The sequence below is a fragment of the Eptesicus fuscus genome, chromosome 9, assembly GCF_027574615.1.
Source record: "Eptesicus fuscus isolate TK198812 chromosome 9, DD_ASM_mEF_20220401, whole genome shotgun sequence".
Lineage (NCBI taxonomy): Eukaryota > Metazoa > Chordata > Mammalia > Chiroptera > Vespertilionidae > Eptesicus > Eptesicus fuscus.
In genome coordinates, this window is record NC_072481.1 from 84619914 (window position 1) to 84639621 (window position 19708).

The following is a 19708-nucleotide window of genomic DNA, read 5'->3' on the forward strand; positions in this document are numbered from 1 at the left end:
TATTATTCTGCCACAGCTGCCGTTCTGGGCGCTCATATCTGCAGAGCAAGGAGGCAGCCACTGTTCAACAGTGACACAGCCAAGGCGCTCCCTGGGCAGAGCGCGGGGACCTCTCAGAGCAAAGGGAGAGCTTGGGTAGTTGACACTTTCAAGCTCAGGTTAGCTGGAGGTTTCAGGATGCTTATTCCCCATTGGTCTTTAGTCCTAGAAAAACTTGATAAAAACTTGTAGCCTTAAACCACTCAAGGGCCAGTTAAATTATACAGAGCTATGAACTCTTAGCCACGAAAATTGAGTCATTGTGTTGCAACTTTAAAAAACACAATGTTTATACTTTTAATGTGATTTTCCTAAAAACAAAACTATTTTTAAAAATCTGTGTAATCTGTTTAAAAAAAATGGAAAACTGTTTTTCCTAAATAAATTTCCTCTTCTAGGAATGAAAACACTTATAAGCATATCTGCTAATTCACCCAATTTTTAAACTAACAGAATAAAACATTTACTTAATGGAATTAAATATAGAAATTTTCTATCCTTCAAAATTATATATTGTGTTACTTGTCATATTGGGGGTAAAGGCCTCCCCCTCCCGTGGGAGAGGCGTTGCTTATTTTTATTTTAAGGCAGAATGGCAAACACTGCGATGGGCAGAGCAGTACTGTGAGAGACCATCTGGTTCTCTCTAACATTTCCATGTCACTTCATGATGTTTCGGGGGCTTCCTTATTTGACAAATAAGACTATTATCTCTTTGTTGTTTTCTTTTAAAGGTACTTACATCGTAAGAACATAGTATCATGATTGGGGTGTCCAGGGAGGCAGGAGAAGCCATTTTTCTTTGTAGATAGATAAAAAGCATTCTGTATGATTGTTGTATAATAAATTGATTTTTACACTAAAGTAAAGCATATTGTGATTTTTCTTACCTGGTTAAAATGTGTGTCTGCATGGGATTCCAAATGATCTATTATTCAGGATTTTTTAAACAATAAAGTAATATTTTAGCAATTCATTTTAGGCATTTAATTTCTCTTTCATTTCAGTAAGCAATGAGCTTTTCTTTATGTGACATTACTCCCTTTATGTAGTATTCATATATCAAGTTAAACTATTTCAGAAATTAGTCATTCACAAGAAAAATCTAAGACCAGTTAGATAAGCAGAGGATATCAAGGTATAACAAACAATCCACTATACAGAATAACCTGGAAGGAGCACTAGGGTGGTTAAGGAGACTATATTAGGCACAGACAACACTGTATGATGCTGGATCCCAGGGCTGGAGCCTAGACAGGCAGCTCAGGAGTGGGCATGAGCTGAGACTTGACCATGGTGGAGCTTGGGAGAGACTGAAGTCAAGGTTGTGGACAGGATCACAGATTGGAGGTGTCAACGCAGAGAGTAGAGTTTTGAATGTGATGTTAAGGAGAATAAGACACAAGTCCAGAAATAGCTATAAAAGATGTGTTCAAAGTCTGCTTATGAAGTTGGTTAAATTCCTGGATAGTAGCTGGGGTGGGCAGGATATATTAAGGAAAGGCAGGAAGGAAGAGAGAGTGGATGGTGGCACTGAAGAGGGAAACTTCATGCTGACGATCTGAATGGCAGCTAGGGTATGGGAGTCAAGAGTCGACATTTTCAAGAGCCTTCTCTTAACCTAAAGGGCTTTCATTATTTTTTTTAATATATTGATTTTAGAGAGGGGGAGGGAGAAAGAGAGAAAAACATCATTCCATGTTATGCATGCATTGGTTGCTTCTTGTATGTGTCCCGACCAGAGATCGAACCTGCAACCTTGGTGTATGAGGATGACACTCCAACCAGTTGAGCCACCCGGAAAGGGCAGGCTTTCGTTATTTTAAACAGGGTGGAACCAAGTCATTAAAACTTTATGCTTAAGAATAAAAGATAAATTCTATGTCTCAATGGCAAGGCCTAATAACCATCATTGCAAATTAAAAGCTGTTTATACATGATAAATTTCACCTAAAGAAGCTTCATAGTTTCTTTATATAAAGAAAAATTTAGTATGTGTTTTTCAGCAGGCATTCTTCAAAGTCAAGTTAAATGACATTGGTGTATTTAAGGAAGATTTCCACTCCAGGGCACACAAAGAAAAAATCACTCTTCCAAGACTAACTACAGTCCCCTAAGGCCTAAGATATCCCTTGACCTTCAGTGAACATGACTCGGTCATGGAGGGGAAGAAGCTGTGGATGTGTATGTCAATTTTCTGTCTTAGGAAACTGCGCTGAGGGAGCATTGGAGTGACACCAGGAGGACAAGTAAATCTGAAACCCACGCGCTCACTGAGCAGTTTGTACTAGGTGTACCGGTTAATAACAGCGGATTTTGTAATCAAAGAAAACACGATAATTTCAAGAGAAACATCAAAAGTCCTTTACCAGTATTAGTAAATAAGAAAAATTCATTGAATCTACCTTGTCTAGTGCTGTATATTACACTAGGGAACAGAAGTGACCCAGATGAAATATCTGCCCTTAGAGTCCATAGTCTGGTAAAGTAGATGGAGAAAAATCCTATATAATAAAGGCTTATATGCAAATCGACCAAACAGCAGAACCACCAGTCATTATGATGCACACTGACCACCAGGGGGCAGACGGTCAATGCAGGAGCTGCCCCCTGGTGGTCAGTGCGCTCCCACAGGGGGAGCACCACTCAGCCAGCAGCCGGGCTCACGGCTAGTGAGTGCAACAGCGGAGCCTCTCCCGCCTCTGCAGCAACAGTAAGGACGTCCAACTGACAGCTTAGGCCCGTGATCGGCAAACTGCGGCTCGCAAGCCACATGCGGCTCTTTGGCCCCTTGAGTGTGGCTCTTCCACAAAATACCACGGCCTGGGCAAGTCTATTTTGAAGAAGTGGCGTTAGAAGAAGTTTAAGTTTAAAAAATTTGGCTCTCAAAAGAAATTTCAATCGTTGTACTGTTGATATTTGGCTCTGTTGACTAATGAGTTTGCCGAACACTGGCTTAGGCCCACTCCCTGCGGGTAGTGGGCCTAACCTGTCAGTCAGACATCCCCTGAGGGCTCCCGGACTGTGAGGGGGCACAGGCTGGGCTGAGGGATCCCCCCCAAGTGCAGGAATTTTATGCACCAGGCCTCTAGTTTAGTTATAAAATAATAGAAATATTGAAAGCAGCTTCCCAAGAAAACTTTCCTAAAGGAGGCAATGCCTGAGCTTAATTTTGATGAGTGAGCAATTCTCCAAATAGCCAAGGCAGGAACTTTGTTCAAGGAAATTCCAGAGGTAAACACAATTCTAATGGGAGTCGCCAATCTTTCAACAAGTATTCTTGAGTGCCTCCCATGTGCCACGCATTGCCCCAGGGTTTGGAGCTTGGTTATAGTGGACACCTCCTAGTGGGAAAACACAGCCATCACAGTCGGTAAGAAAGCGCTATGTACGATAACTGTTATACAGGTTATACAGGCCAGGATTCACACGCTCACATCGTCTACTTGGGGATTGAATGTGAATGCTGAGACCACTCGTTATTCCTCAGTCAGCTCATAACATCAATCTACTGTTTCTGGCTTGAGAAAAAATAACAACAACAATTGAAATGACATCGTTAAGTGTGAATAATTATACTTTTGAAGTATATTTTAAGTTTTTTCTCCTTGTGGTTTCAAAAGACTATATTGCCCTATGTCTTAGGGTCCAGACTCGGAGAAGCAGAGGGTCTACGGGAGATCTACATGGATGTGCAGGGATTTGACAGTGTGGTTGTGGGAGTGGTCGAGCAGCCTCTGCAAGGCTGTCGTCATCGTGTCTGATGTTGAAACTGAAGTCCACAGGGGAGGCAGTTGGGAAGGGAGGATGGATGGAGAGTGGGGGAGAGCAAGAGCAAACCAGAACCACAGCATGAGCTGGAGCCTACGTAGACAGACTGAAACCCGGCAGTCTCATTGCCTCCGACCTTGGTGATGAGAGTGTTCTGCAGAAGCCAGGGTCTGTGTCACAGAGCTACCCACACCCCTGGCCTGTGTTCCAGAGCTCCACACACACACACACACATGGCCAGGAGGGGGAGCTCAGGGAGGATAAGAGAAGGGCGGAGCCTCCCCAGGCTCAGGTGCTGCCTCCCAGCATGGGCAACAACTCAAATTCACTACCAAGTGGCAGTCTCTTTACTCTGCCCTCCAAGTCCCCCACCGGACTCTCTGGGGCCCACCCTAAAAAAAAACAGAGGAGCAGGGATTCTGAGAAATGGAGCTCAGCCTAGCCAAGTTAACACACTACAAAGCCACCATCTTCTGTTATAACAGTAAAAAATGCCTGAGCCACAAAAGAAAGAAATGCAGTGGCCCGGTGGAAAAACAGAAAGGCTTTGTTAGTGCTGGGTGCTGATGAAAGTCATTGGCTCTCATTAGTCTTCCTCTGACCACCACGGCAGAGAGGGAGAAAGCGTCTCTTTCCTGCCAATGGGGGTGGAACTCGAGGCTCTCCACAGGGTCTCCGCTGACACTGTGTGGACGGGAGGCCTCATTACCAACGAACATGAAAGTCCTCGCTCTACTCAACTCTCTCTCACACCACGCAGTTTGGGGAGGTTGATGTTGGGACCTCCATTAAATATTGGTGGAGGTGGAAGTCTAGGCTTCTCACTCCACCTTTGCTTGCATGACTGGGGAGGAGGCTATAGATAGAATCTGTGGCATTTAACTGGAGCAAAGTGGCTACTGTATACAAGTCTTCTGTCTGGCCAGGCTACAGTTTTCTGTCTATGCTTTTGTTGGGGCTTTTGCTCCTGCTGTTCATGCCTGATGGTATTTCCAGGTTGGCTGGCTTCTTCCACTAAGTTTGGCATATGTGAGGCAAAAAGAAAGCTGAGGAAATTCACCACTTGGTCATTTATTTTAGGGTTCTGAGTGGTCTGTCTTCTCTCCAATTAGAAGTCTGGACATGTTTTGTTTTGTTTTGTTTTTGTTTTTACTGTGAAGTGGAAATGAGAATAACTACAGTGTGGATCAGAATGTATTTATGGAAATTCGGGTCAGGGAATTTCTCTCTTGAATGCTTGGTTTTCAGGGAGCAGCAGAGAAGCCACTCACAGCTTGGCTCTTAGAGATACAGTTCAAATGGAGAAGACCTGTGTGGTAGGAGGGCCATCAAAGACACTGACCAGAGCGTGCTCATCGTAAGAAACATCGAAGAGATGTGGAGTGAAGTACTGCTCACCCTTCTGCCAGTGGCTTTGACATTATCTTCATCAGCAGGTAGGTGACTCTCGAAGTAGAGGAAAGACAGGAACTAGAGCAGGAAGCAGTAGTGAGAATAAAAGTCAGAGAGTCCTTGCTACAATTCCAGTCAGCTCCTCTGAATGCCTGGTCTTTATATTCACCCCAAAACACAGAATGGGCCGATAGCACCACTGCTCTCATTCCCTGAAGAAGACAAACCTGGGGCTACGCAGGAGGAAAATAGTGCCAAGAGCCCAAGAACCCAGCTGCACAATCACCAAAGAGACACGATTAGTGCCTAATTGTATGTGGACCCTCAGAAGCACAGTGATGGCCCGTCTCACAGGGGGTGATAATCTCCCACGTTCTCAGGTAGCTGACATGATGCACCTCAGTTGAGATGGTGCAGCTAAGACAATATGGAACTGGGAATGATATGAGAACAATTTATGTAAAAATGTTTTTATGGTCTTAATCTGGATGACTTATTGGCAGAAATATAAAACACCCTTTATCATCTCAGCTCGAATGGAGGGTTTATGAAGAGACGGACTTAGAAATAAGTGTAACCCAGATGTCTCCTTGGGGGTCAGCCATCCTGGAATATTGAGGCAAAAATGACTCCCATTTCTTTCTCAAGTACTGTGGGAAATCCACCACTTTGCTTGTCTACTGCCAGTTCCACTTCTCAGCCAGTTTCTCTGAGTCCCGTGGATGGTAAGGAAGGAGGTGTCTATGTTGGGTTCCCTAACAGGCAATGCAAACAAACAAAACTCTGAGTCAATATGCTTCTTATCAAAGAAATTAACTGTTCAATTCATACTCAAAGAATAGGGAAACGGGTGGACCTGGAATGATATTTCAAGATGTTTGCGTTCAATGCACCTAGCTATGGCCACAACTTATGCCATCGTCTCACCAAAGCAATTCTTGTTATACATCTGAGATTATTCTGAAGTATAACCTTCTGTGCAACAACCCCCGGCATGGTTTTCCTGGCATAAATTTAACTTGGTTTCAAGACCTATGACTAGATACCAGAATTCCTTTATTTTTAGAACCAAAGTGGATGTAGGGACCACATATTTCCTCCACTGTCTTCCATTTCTGGCCTTTCATACTCTGGGCCTTCAGCGTGGCCGTTCTCCCTTATTGCTCACCTTTGAAGGTCGCTGGTCCCGCTGTGGACAAGAGTTTCCCTTATGCTCCGTTAAGCTCTGTTGAGAGCTGAACCTCAGCTGAGGTGGCCCTTGGAATACGGAGAGGCTCCTCCTGCCGTGCAGGCAGCCTATTGCCGGGACCCCAATGTTTGTGTCGCCCTGACATTCGTGTGTGGAAACCCTAATGCCCAATGTTGTGATATTAGAAGGTGGGCTTTTGAGAGCTGGTTAGGTCATGAGGATGGTACCCTGATGAACAGGATTAATGCCCTCATAAAGCAGCCCCAGCAAGCTCTAGCCCTTCCACCGTGTGAGGGCACAGAGAGAAGGCGATGAACAGGGAGACGGCCCTCACCCAGCCCTGCAGCACCCTGACCTGGGACTTCTAGCCTCCAGAGCTGTGAGGATTTAGCCCCATTGTTTGTGTGTTTTGGTCTAGCAGACTGAACAGGTAAGGCAGGGTGTTTCTGAAATACGTGTTTGTTGGCTGTTTGTGTCACCTGCAAAGGGGTTCTTGCCCCCACAGCCCCAAAACAGAAATCAAGAGAAGAAGTAAACCAGATACAAAAGAGGAGGTTTACTGAAAACAGGGGCAGGGAAAGGAGGCAGGGAGGGAGCTTGATGCATCAAGGGAGCGCGCACTAATGAGGCTGTGCTCGGGCCTTGGGAACTCCAAGGGGCGGTGCCCTGTGCTGCAGCCGGCCCTCCGCCCCCCCTCGCCCCCCCAGGGGCAGCCTCCTGTTATTGCTTCCACAAGGTGCAGGCAAACAAAGGTGGCAGCAGCGGGAGCCCGAATGGGCGCACAGAGGTTCCTGTCCGGTGGGGTGGCCGGAAAACAGGCCTATCCGAGGAGATGCTTGGGCGGAGGGAGACCCGAGTGGCCAAGAGCTTGACTCCAGGGCGGAATTCAAGCAGGGAAGCGGGGCGTGCCCTGAGAGTTTGGGGGCATCTGTGTAGGGGTGCAGCAAGCACCTGGGTAGTCCCAGGCACCAGGCACCATGCTCACCTGGGCCGCCTTCCCCAGGACTGGCAGCGTCTGCACCGCTGCCTCCCCCTCCTCTCCAGCTCGAGGCGTCCTGCTTCCTCTGGAGACTGAAGGGCCGCCTGGGAACCTGGCCCAACTCCTCTTTTCTCCTCTGGGGACACCCGCGCCTCTCCTGCTCCCGCCGGCTCTGCGGTGGGGAGGGACGGCCAGCCTTCCCCAGAAGGCGGCTCGGCACCAGGTCCGGGCCAGGGTGGCGGGGAGGCACTTGCCTGCACTTAACTACCCTCAGGCGTCGGACGGGCACCGCGAAGACCTGTCGTGGCCAATGCACAGAGGCACTGAACGCGGTGAGGGCGACGGCTGGCAGAGCCGCAGCAACATGGCCAGGGGCTGGGGCTCCTGAGACAGGACGGTGACAAGGTGACCATGGGATGCCCCTCCTTGCTTTATTTTTCCTTTCTTTCCCACCCACCACGGTTCCCTCTGAGTGGCATCCCCGGGAACACTGTACGTGCTTAAAACCAGGCAAACGCGCAGTTCGAATATTGTCCTAACCTGAGTTTCTGGGGGCCTTACACCCTTTGTCCCCGGTAACTGAGGTTAGGACAATATTCCAACGGCTTAGACCCTACGTTTACCTGCCACCCCTGTGGCGGAGGCTCATGCCCCGCTGCTCTGAGTTGCGGTTTGTGCGGGGAGCCTTTAGGCAGGTGGTGCAAACAGTGAAGGTCTAGACCCAGGCAGAGTGGGGAGCCGGGCGTGTGCTCTGAGGGGTGTAGGGGGTGGGGAGGCAGCCGCAGGGAAGGACCTGGTTCAGCTGATGGAGCACGATCAGCTTGATTCACACGGCGGGCACTTCCCAATGGTCTCTTTATTCCTAACTAGGAGCCTGGTGCATGAAATTCGTGCACTGGGGCGGGGGTGTCCCCTCAGCCCAGCCTGCCACCTCTCACATACTGGGAGCCCTCAGGGTATGTCCTACTGACGGCTTAGGCTTGCACGGGGAGTGGGCCTAAGCCACAGTCTGGCCTCCCTTTGTGGGAGGCGACCCAGCTGATCAGAGAAAGGCACCAGCCCCATCACCGCGCTGCTGCAGCCACTGCCAGTCACCGCAGCCACCAAGGTGTTTTCATCAACACGGTCTCCGGTCCCTTCACCATGAAAAAATGACAACTTTCTTTAGGCATTTTCAAGATGTGTCTTTCATAGGATATGACATTTCTTTCTTCCTTCCTTCCTCCCTCCCTCCCTCCCTCCCTCTCTCTCTCTCTCTTTCTTTCTCTTTCTCCCTTCCTTCCTTCCTTCCTTCCTTCCTTCCTTCCTTCCTTCCTTCCTTCCTTCCTTCCTTCTTTTCCTCTCCTGAGGATATGTTTCCATTGATTTTTAGAGAGTGTGGAAGAGAAAGGGAAAGACAGAGAGAAACATCAAAGTGAGAGGAACACTTTAATTGGTTGCCTCCTGCATGAGCCCTGACCTGGGCCCCAGCCAGGGAGGAGCCTGCAACCTAGGTACATGCCCTTGATCAGAATCTAACCCGGACCCTGCGGTCGGCAGGCCGAGGCTCTATCCACTGAGCCAAACCAACAAGGGCAGGATATGACATTTCTTAGCCCTCCAGCAGCAGACCTTAGTTTTTTTTTTCTCCAGAAGTGTGGTGGAAAAGCCCTAGATCACCTTTTTGGATTCTTATACCCAAGTTACTAAGAATATTACCAGTGGCATACAGGGAGCTTAGCCAATGGCGGTCAGAAAAGGTGTTTCCTCTGTAGTTCACACCTATCTCCTCCAATCTCTAGCTCCACCCCTGCCAAGGCCCAAAGCCTCCGGCCCTGGGCAGGGGACCCCCAGCTCACTCCGATCACCCGGCTCTACCCCTGGCCAAGGCCGCAAGCCTCTGGCTGAGGCTCAGGCCCTGGGCAGGGGACCCCCCATCTCACTCCAATCACCCAGCTCTACCCCTGGCCAAGGCTGGCAAGGGCAGGTGGAAAGCTTGGCTCCCTCCATTGCCAGGGAAACCCAAGCCTCCCTCCTGCTCTCCGTGGCCGAAGCCATCTTGGTTGGGTTTATTTGCATACTTGCTCCTGATTGGCTGGTGGGTGTGGCTGGTGGTTGTAGCGGAGGTATGGTCAATTTGCATATTACTCTTTTATTAGATAGGATGGTTTCTTTATTTACACTTGCTCCCTCACAGTCCATTCTCTCCACAGCAGCCAGGGCAATCGATTTACAACACAAACTGGACAGTGCCCTTCCCCCTCTTAAGGCTTCTCTTTGCTGAGAACAAATTCCAAACTCCTTGCAGAGACCCACAGGACCATACCAGAACCGGCCCCTGCCGACCCTCCCAGACTCACCCGCTCCCTTCTTCCCGTATTCTGCTCCAACTGAACAAGGTGTGGTTCCCCTGCCCTGGGTTCCTCCCTGTCTCAGAGCCATGGGACCTGCTAGTCCCTCTGTCTGTCCACACCTTCCCCAGGGCTTGGAGGCTCAGATGCCACTTCCTCAGTGGCCTTCCTCTGACCTTCCAGCACTTTCCCAGGCTTTTCTGTCTCAGATTTACTGTGGGCACTGTCCCAGGATTCAAAAGGCGGCTTTAGGTCTGCTTGGCAGCTAGACTCGGGCCCTGGCTGGCAGGCCCCGTGACAAGACAGACTTAGTGACAGCCCACGAGAGGTCATTCTGAAATCCACTCCCATTTCCCGATCTGAAATCCCCGCAGCCTGGGAGGAAGAGAAACGCCATCCCTAGGTCGGGGGAACAACCCTCCCCGTGTGCCTGGGACTGAGGGGTCTCACTGATGTGGGACTTTTATAACTAAAACTGGGAAAGACCCAGGAAAACTGAGACAAGTTGGTTACCCTATGACCCCAGATGTCTTGAGAAGGTGCAACAGTTGGCCTGAAATCCAAATTAATCACTTTTGCCCACTTGGTTCTATCTATCTATCTATCTATCTATCTATCTATCTATCTATCTACCTATCTATCTATCTATCTATCTATCTACCTATCTATCTATAATCTACCTATTCTAGCTTTGCCCAGGTCATAGAAGTTAGGCACCAAAGAAGAACATTTTTTGCAATACCTTGTATTGTAGTACCTTGTATAAACTTATGTAAGAGGATTTGATAGGAAAACACCTTGCAGTAAACACACACACAGAACCTAAAAGCAAATGTGTCATCCATCTGAACACTGAATATGGCTCTGGCCCAGCCCTTTGCACAGTATCTGTCATATGAGTTTGATAAATGTTTGATAAACTCTTGAACCAAATGTAACTGAATACATTATTGGATCATATCCAAAACCTCAGGGGCAGACGATCTGGAGAAACTGGGCTGTTCCAGAAATTCCTCACAGCAGGAAACAGAGAAAGACTTCATAATCAAAACATAGTTGGTTACCATTCATTACTTCTGTGATTAAATTGATCCTTCAACTGAGGATGGCCTGCCATCTGGTGGCAACTCTTAGCATTACCCCTGGTAAGCCACAATTAATTCCACCTAAAATCCACCTCCCTTTAACTTTCCACATTAGTATCCTTTGGTGTCTTGAGCTTGAAAAACTGAATTCACATCCACATCCATAAGTAGCCCCAATATGAGATCATTCCCACCTCCCAGGCCTTGCCCCACCCCCAGCTGTGACATGGAGCCGCAGGGAAGAACACTCTAGTTTGGGGGGTACTTCAGGACTCATGTGGGAACGTGCGTGTATTGTTCACGTGTTCTCTACCTTCCCAACTGCAGGAGGACCATCTATCAACCTCTCAAGGCCTGGCTGCTTCACCAACTATGAAAGGAGACATGCCCCCTCTTCTCCTGGAAGAGACTGTACATGCAGCCTGGCCAGGGCCTTGCCCCTTTCTGATGAGACCAGGAGCCACTGGCAACAGCTCCTCTGATGGTGTTCAGTCATGGTCACCTGACTGAACAGCTCTCCATGCTCTTCTTAGAGATGAAGCTCACATTCTGTGTGCTCAAGGACGCCGAACAAGATGCCCCTCCCACATGAAATGCAGTGCCCTGGGTCTCGATGGAGCTCTGGGAAGGCTGCATTCCTGGTGTGCTGCCAGCGGCAGTGGTTCAGGAATCTGGGGACCAGAGTACCTGGTGTTCTTCCCCGTGCCACCCCTGTCCTTTATTATGGTGAGGTAAGTTCCCTCTATTCCCACTTTGCTGAGATTTTATCACAAAAAGATGCTGCATTTCGTCAAATGCGTTTTCTACATCTATTAATATGATCATGAGATTTTTATGCTTGATTTTGCTTATGTGGTGTATCATGTTCATTGATTTGTGCATACTGAACCAATCTTGCATCCGCAAGATAAATCCCACTTGGTCATGGTGTATAATATTTTTAATGTATTGCTGAATTCGGTTTGCTAATATTTTGTCAAGGATTTTTGCATCTATGTTCATCAGGGATATTAGCCTATAATTTTCTTTTTGCAATGTGTTTGTGCAATTTTGAAATCTAGGTAATGCTGGACTCATACAGTGAGCATGGGAGCTTTCCCTGCTCTTGAATTTTTTGGACTAGTTTGAGGATAGGTGCTAATTCTTCTTTGAATGTTTGGTAAAATTCACATGTAAAGCCCTTTGGACCTGGACTTTGGTTTGTTCGAAGTTTTTTGATTACTGATTTGATATTGTTGGTAGTGATTGATCTGTTCAGATTTTTTATTTCTTCTTGATTCCCTGTTGGAAGATTGTATGTTTCTAGGAATTTATCCATTTCTTCCAGATTGTGTAATTTGTTGGCATACAATTGTTTGTAATATTTTCTTATAATCCTCTGTATTTCTGTGGTGTTAGTTGTGACTCCTCCTCTTTAACTTTTGATTTTGTGTCCTCACTTTTTTTTCTTGATGAGTCTGATGACAGGTTTATCAATCTTATTTATTTTTTTAGAGAACCAGCTCTTGGTTTCATGGTCTTTTGTATTTTTTTAGATTCTACTTTATTTCTCTTGTAATCTCTATTATTTCTTTCCTTCTACTCACTTTGAGCTTTGTTTGTTGTTCTTTTTCTAGTTCCTTTAGGCTATATTATTTATTTGTGATTTTTCTTGTTCCTTGAGATAGGGCTATATTGCTATGAATTTCCCTCTTAGGACTTTTGCTGTGTCCCATAAATTTTGAATCGTGTTTTCATTTTCATTTGTCTCACAAGGTATCTTTGATTTCTTCCTTGATTTCATTGTTAACCCCTTTATTGTTTAGTAATATATTATTTAGCCTTGATGTGTTCATGTCTTTTTCACGTTTTTTTGTTGTAATTGATTTCTAGTTTCATACCATTGTGGTCAAAGAAGATGCTTAATATGATTCAGTCTTCTTAAATTTATTGAGACTTGTTTTGTGGCCCATCATGTGGCCTATCCTAGAAAATGTTCCATGTGCACCTGAAAAAAAAGCATGCTCTGCTTCTTTGGGGTGAAATGCTCAAAAAATTAATTAAATCCATTTGGTCTAATGTGTCATTTAAGGCTGTTGTTGATTTTGTCTGAAAAATCTACCCATTGATGTCAATGGAGTGTTCAAGTTCCTACTATGACTGCATTATTGTCAATCTTTCCTTTTATGTCCATCAATATTTGCTTTATATATTTAGTGCTCCTATGTTAGTTGTCTAAATGTTTTTAAGGGTTAGATCCTCTTTTTGAATTGATCCCTTTATCATTGTGTAATGTCTTTTGTCTCTTTTATAGCCTTTGTTTGAAATTCTATTGTGTCTGATATAAATATTGCTACCCCAGCATTTTTTGTTCCTATTTACATGAACTATTTTTTCCAACCCTTTACATTTAGTCTGTGTATCTTTCAATTTGAAGTGGGTCTCTTGTAGACAACATATGTACAGGTCTTGTCTTTTTATCCATTCAATTACCCTGTGTCTTTTGATTGGAGCATTTAATCTATTAACCTTTTGCACTCGGATGTCGAGTGTGACTCGACATGGTTAGCATTAGAATAAAGGAATCGAAAAAAAAGCAAGCGAGTGCAAAGGGTTAACATTTAAAGTGATTATTGATAGATATACATTTATTGCCATTTTATTATTCACATTTATATTCTTTTTCTCCCTTCTTCTTAAGGAAGACCCTATAACAGTTCTTGTCATGTTGGTTTGGTGGTAATGAAATTCTTTAGCATTTTCTCATCTGAAAAGCTCTTTATCTCTCCTTCATTTTTACTTTTTATTATTTTACTAGAGGCCCGGTGCACGAAATTTGTGCACAGGAGGTGGGGGTCCCTCAGCCCAGCCTGCACCCTCTCCATTCCGGGACCCCTTGGGGGACATTCCTCTCACAATCCAGGATTGCTGGCTCCTAACCGCTCACCTGCCTGCCTGCCTGATAGCCCCTAACCACTCTGCCTGTCTGCCTGGTAGCCCCTAACTGCCATCCCCTGCCAGCCTGGTTGCCCTAACTGCCCTTCCCTGCTGGCCTGGTCACCCCTAACCGCCTCTGCCTTGGCCCCCGCCACCGTGGCTTTGTCCGGAAGGACTTCCGGTCTAATTAGCATATTACCCTTTTATTAGTACAGATATGTCTGTGGGATCGGGCCTAAACCAGCAGTCAGACATCCCTCTCACAATCTGGGACTGCTGGCTCCTAACCACTCACCTGTCTGCCTGCCTGATTGCCTCTAACCACTCTCCCTGCCTGGACACCCCTAACTGCTCTCCCCTGTCGGCCTGGTCGCCCCTAACTGCCTCTGCCTCAGCCTCCACCACCGTGGCTTTGTCTGGAAGGACATCTGGAAGATGTCTGGTCTAATTAGCATATTACTCTTTTATTAGTATGGATTTTTTAATCCTCACCAAGGATATTTTTAAATATATTTTTATTGATTTCAGAGAGGAAGAGAGAGAGAGAGAGAGAAGAGAGAGAGAGAGAGAGAGAGAGAGAGAGAGAATGAGAGAAACATCAATGATTAGAGAATCACTGATTGGCTGCCTCCTGCCCCCCACCCCCACACTGGGGAGCAAGCCCGCAACCCGGGCATGTGCCCTTGACTGGAATCAAACCAGGGACCTTTCCATCTGCAGGCTGATGCTCTATCCACTTAGCCAAACCAGTGAGGGCTGTTTTTATTGACTTTAGAAAGGAAGGGGGGGTGAGAAACATCGATGTGAGAGAGAAAATTCCATCAAAGGCCTCCCATATTCACCCCAACCAGGGATCAAACCTGCAATCTAGATATGTGCCCTGAATGGGAATCAAACCTACAATCTTGTGGTGTATGAAATGATGCTCTAACCAACTGAGCCACCTGGCCAGGACTCTCCTTCATTTTTATTTCTTTATTATTTTTTTAATGAAAAAAATGTTTTGGTTTTGTTTTTTTTTTTTTAATTGATTTTAGAGAGAGAAAGAGAAAAAAAAAGAGGGAGGAGAAACATCGATGTGAGAAACACCAATCAGCTGCATCCACATATGCCCCAACTGGGGACTGAATTGCAACCCAAGTATGTGCAATAACCAGTAATCAAATCCACCACCTTCTGGTGTATGAGATGACACTCCAACCAACTGAGCCACACCAGCCAGGGCTCTCTTCATTTTTGAATATTAACCTTGCTGGGTAGAGAAGTCTTGGTTGGAGGTCCTTGCTTTTCATCACTTTGAACATTTCATGCCAATCCCTTTTGGCTTGAAATGTTTTTGTTGAGAAATCAACTGACAGTCTTATGGGAGCTCCCTTGAAGACCATTAACTGTCTTTGTCTTGCTGCTTTTAATATTCTTTGTCTTTAACCTTTGCATTTTAATTATGATGTGTCTTGTTGTGGGCCTCTGTAGGTTCATCTTATTTGGGACTCTCTGTGCTTTGTGGACTTACATATCTATTTTCTTCACCAGTTTAGGAAAGCTTTCAGTCATTATTTCTTCAAACAGGTTCTCAATCCTTTGCTCTCTCTCTTCTCCTTCCAGCACCCCTATGATGCCTATGTTGTTATGATTGATGTTGTCTCAGAGGCCCCTTAAATTATTGCCTGTTTTAAATTCTCTTTTTCTTTTTGCTGTTCTGATTGGGTGTTTTCTGCTACCCTGTCTTCCAAATCAATGATTCTGTCCTCTGCTTCATCTGCTGTTGACTCCTTCTAGGATATTCTTCACTTCAGTTTTGTATTCTCCATTTCTGATTGGTTTTATTTATGGTTTCCATATCCCTTTTTTAATGCTTGCTATGTCTTTGTTGAAGATCTAAGTTCCTTGAGCATCCAGTGTTTTGTTGTTTTTTCATTAAGCGATCTTTATATCTATAATAATAAAAGTGTAATATACTAATTAGACCGGACAGCCGAACAACCTTCCGGACATCCTTCTGGATGACCTTCCAGACGACCTTCCAGATGAAGCCAGGGCTGCAAGGGCTGAGGCAAGCCACTGTGGCTGCAAGGGCCAAGCCCCTTGCATGAATCTCATGCATCGGGCTTCTAGTATATACTAGTGGGCTGGTGTCCCTCAGCCTGGCCTGCACCCTGTCCAATTTGGGACCCCTCGGGGCAGTCAGACATCCCTCTCGCAATCCGGGACCACTGGCTCCTAACCGCTCACCTGCCTGCCTGCCTGATTGCCCCTAACCACTCTGCCTGCTGGCCTGATCACCCCCAACTGCCCCACCCCTGCCGGCCTGATTGCCCCCAACTGCCGCCCCCTGCTGGCCAGCTTGCCCCCAACTGCCCCTCCTGCTGGCCTTCTTGCCCCCAACTGCTCCCTCCACCACCAGCCTGCTTGCCCCCAACTGCCTCCCCTGCTGGCCTTCTCGCCCCCAACTGCCCACCCCCCTGGGCCTGCTCACCCCCAACAGCCCACCCCCGCCAGCCTGCTCACCCCAACTGCTCCCTGCCAGCCTGCTCACCCCAACTACCCGCCCCCCTCCTGCTGGCCTGATCGCCTCTAACCTGCCTCTGCCCCGCTACCATGGCTTTGTCCGGAAGGTCTCCCAGAAGGTCTCCCAGTCTAATTAGCATATTATCCTTTTATTAGTATAGATATTATTCATTCTGAAGAGGGAGGGAGGAGAGAGAAACATCAATGATGAGAGAGAATCATTGATTGGCTGCCTCCTGCAGGTCCCCCACTGCGGATTGAGCCCACAACCCAGACATGTGTCCTTAACTGGAACTTAACCCGGGCCCTTCAGTCCGCAGGCTGATGCTCTATCCACTGAGCCAAACCAGCTAGGCCATAACCAGTGTTTTGAACTCTATATCTGGTAGATTGCTTGTCTTTTTGGAGACTTCTCCTTTTATTTGGGATGTTTCCTTGTCTCCCCATTTTGACTGCCTCTGTGTGTTTGTTTCTATGCATTAGATCAGTGGTTCTCAACCTTTCTAATGCCGTGACCCTTTGATACAGTTCCTCATGTTGTGCTGACCCCCAACCATAAAATTATTTTCGTTGCTACTTCATAACTGTAATTTTGCTACTGTTAATGAATCGTAATGTAAATATCTGTGTTTTCCGATGGTCTTAGGCTCTAAGCAGCGATTCTCAACATGCTAGCAGGGTCGCCTAAGACCATCGGAAAACACGGATATTTACATTACGATTCATAACAGTAGAAAAATTTAGTTATGAAGTAGCAACGAAAATAATTTTATGGTTGGGGGTCACCACAACATGAGAACTGTATCAAAGGGTCGCGGCATTAGAAAGGTTGAGAACCACTGCATTAGATAGATCTGCTATCTCCCAGGCCTGGCAGGGAGGCCTTATGTAGTAGGTGTCCTGTGGGACCCAGTGGCATGTTCTCCCTGGTCACCTGAGCCAGGCGCCCCAGGGGTATCCCTTGTGTGTGCCCCCTTTTTTATTTTTTTTTATTTTTATATTTTTTATTTTGGAGAGGGAGAGAGAGATAGAAACATCAATGATGGAAGAAAATCATCAATTGGCTGCCTCCTACACACCCCCACACTGGGGATCAAGCCTGCAACCTGGGCATGTGCCCTTAATTTGAATCGAACCTAGGACCCTTCAGTCCACAGGCCAACACTGTACCCACTTAGCCAAACCAGCCAGGGCTGCCCCCTTTTTTAGTTGAGTCTTGTTGTTGGAACATCAGCAGATGGGTTTGACCCTCAGGCTGACTCATTTTGAGAATTGCCTACAACCAACAGTATATGAGCTTCTGTGCAGGTGCTGACCCATGGATCAGGATTCACCCGTCGCTTGTGGTATGTTGCTTATGGAGCTAATTGGGTGGTGCTCTGTTTTGGTCTAAAGCCAGCCACAAGGTATGTTGGTTTTGGGCTGCTTGGGAGACTGGTGCAGGCCTGGATCAGCAGCTGCCTGTGACTGACTTAGGGCCCACCTGGTAGGAGCTACAAAGTGATCCATGGTTGGTAACTGCTTGTTCTGGGCCGGGATGCATGTGAGAGAGGTCACGCTGTTAACCATGGCCACTACCACCAATACTGGGCCTGGGATAGGTGAGCAAAAGTCACAGGCACTCCACGACCTGCCATTGCCTGCCAACTCCCTTTAAGGCTCAGCCATTGAAGGATCCTTGGGGGTATGCAAGTTGGGTAAGGCAGGGTCCCAGGGAGTCACCAGGGTGGGGTGAGGCTTGTTCAACAGCTTAATGTTTAGATTTGGCACTAGTACTGAGACTGCGGTCCCTCAGCATAAGTCTCAGGGTACACTGAGGCCAGCTGCCACCTGCCTCAGGCCTGTGGATTTTTGCAGTGTGGCAGGGTCTCAGGGAGTCATCCAGATGGAGCTAGTGAAGTTCACCAGGCTAATGTAGATTCAGATCTGGCTGTGTGGGGGGAGGGCTCAACATGGGCAATGGCAGATATCTCTCCAGTCCTTACCCTGAAGCCACACAACTCAGTTTCTCTATCTATGTCTCTGGTGCCCCCTGAGTTGCTGAATGCAGGGTGGGTGCCTGTAAGCTAGAGTCTGTTCGAGCATCCTTTAAGAGGACGCCTGGGGGTTCGTTTTTAGCACCCTCCATCCCACCTGGACAGATGGAATCCCGACTGGTTTTCACAACCAGATGTTTTGGGGACTCTCTTCCCGGCACTGGTGTTCCAGGCTAGGGAGTGGAGCTGAGACCCCTCGCTCTTGCAGGGGACCTTTGCAGGTGAGATAGCCTTCTGTTTTCTCGAATGCCACGTGTGGGAGTGGGGCCAGCCCATTTTGAGTCTCCGCCCCTTTTAACATTCTTGATGTGACTTCTTTATAATCTTAGTTATAGGACTTCCGTGCAGCTAGTCTGCAGATAGTTCTCTAGATTGGCTGCTCTATAATTTAATTGTAATTTTTATGTGTTCATGACAGGAGGTGAATACAGTATCCATGGACTCAGCCATCTTCACCAGAACTCCCTGAAATAACTTTTTTTGTCTGTAAGAAAAAAAGCCTTCTCAATATAGATGCTGAATTTTCATGTAATTTTAATTATTATTCTGTTTTTAAATTTATTGAGTCTATATTTTTTTCTCATTATTTAACAAATTCTCACCTATTAAAGTCACATTGCATAGAATAGAGAGATGTATAGAAGCACTCCTCCCACATAATATATATTAATATAATGTACAACATATAGACTTATATTTTCAAAGTATGTATTTTATATCTGTGTATATATATGTCTATATTTATTTATTTTAAAATATTTTTTATTGATTTCAGAGAGGGAGAGAGAGATATATATAAAAACATCAATGATGAGAGAGAATCATTGATTGGCTGCCTCTTACATGCCTCACACTGCGGATCAAGCCCACAAACCAGGCATGTGCCCTGACTGGGAATCGAACCGAGAACTCCTGGTTCATAGGTAGACACTCAACGACTGAGCCACGCCAGCCGGGATATGTCTATATTTATATCGATATGTAGAAAACACAAACCCAACACCCACTGGCAGGACTAATCCCAAGCCTCAATGTTTCCTTCATGTAATGGACCTGGTTGGATTTAATTACAGAGCCACCGGCTCAGAGTGCCCGATGGTCATTACCATTGTGGCTACTAAATGCATCACTTACATCTCCTTCTGGTTTTCAATATGGTAAGGTGTTCTTCCCACCTTTTTTTCTTACAGCACTGAGCAGTGCCCCTTCATAACTGTAATTTTGCTACTGTTATGAATCGTAATGTAAATATCTGTGTTTTCCGATGGTCTTAGGAGACCCTGCTAGCGGCCCACAGGTTGAGAACCGCTGCTGTAGAGCCTGAGACCATCAGAAAACACAGATATTTACATTACGATTCATTAACAGTAGCAAAATGACAGTTATGAAGTAGCAACGAAAATAATTTTATGGTTGGGGGTCACCACAACATGAGGAACTGTATTAAAGGGCCGCGGCATTAG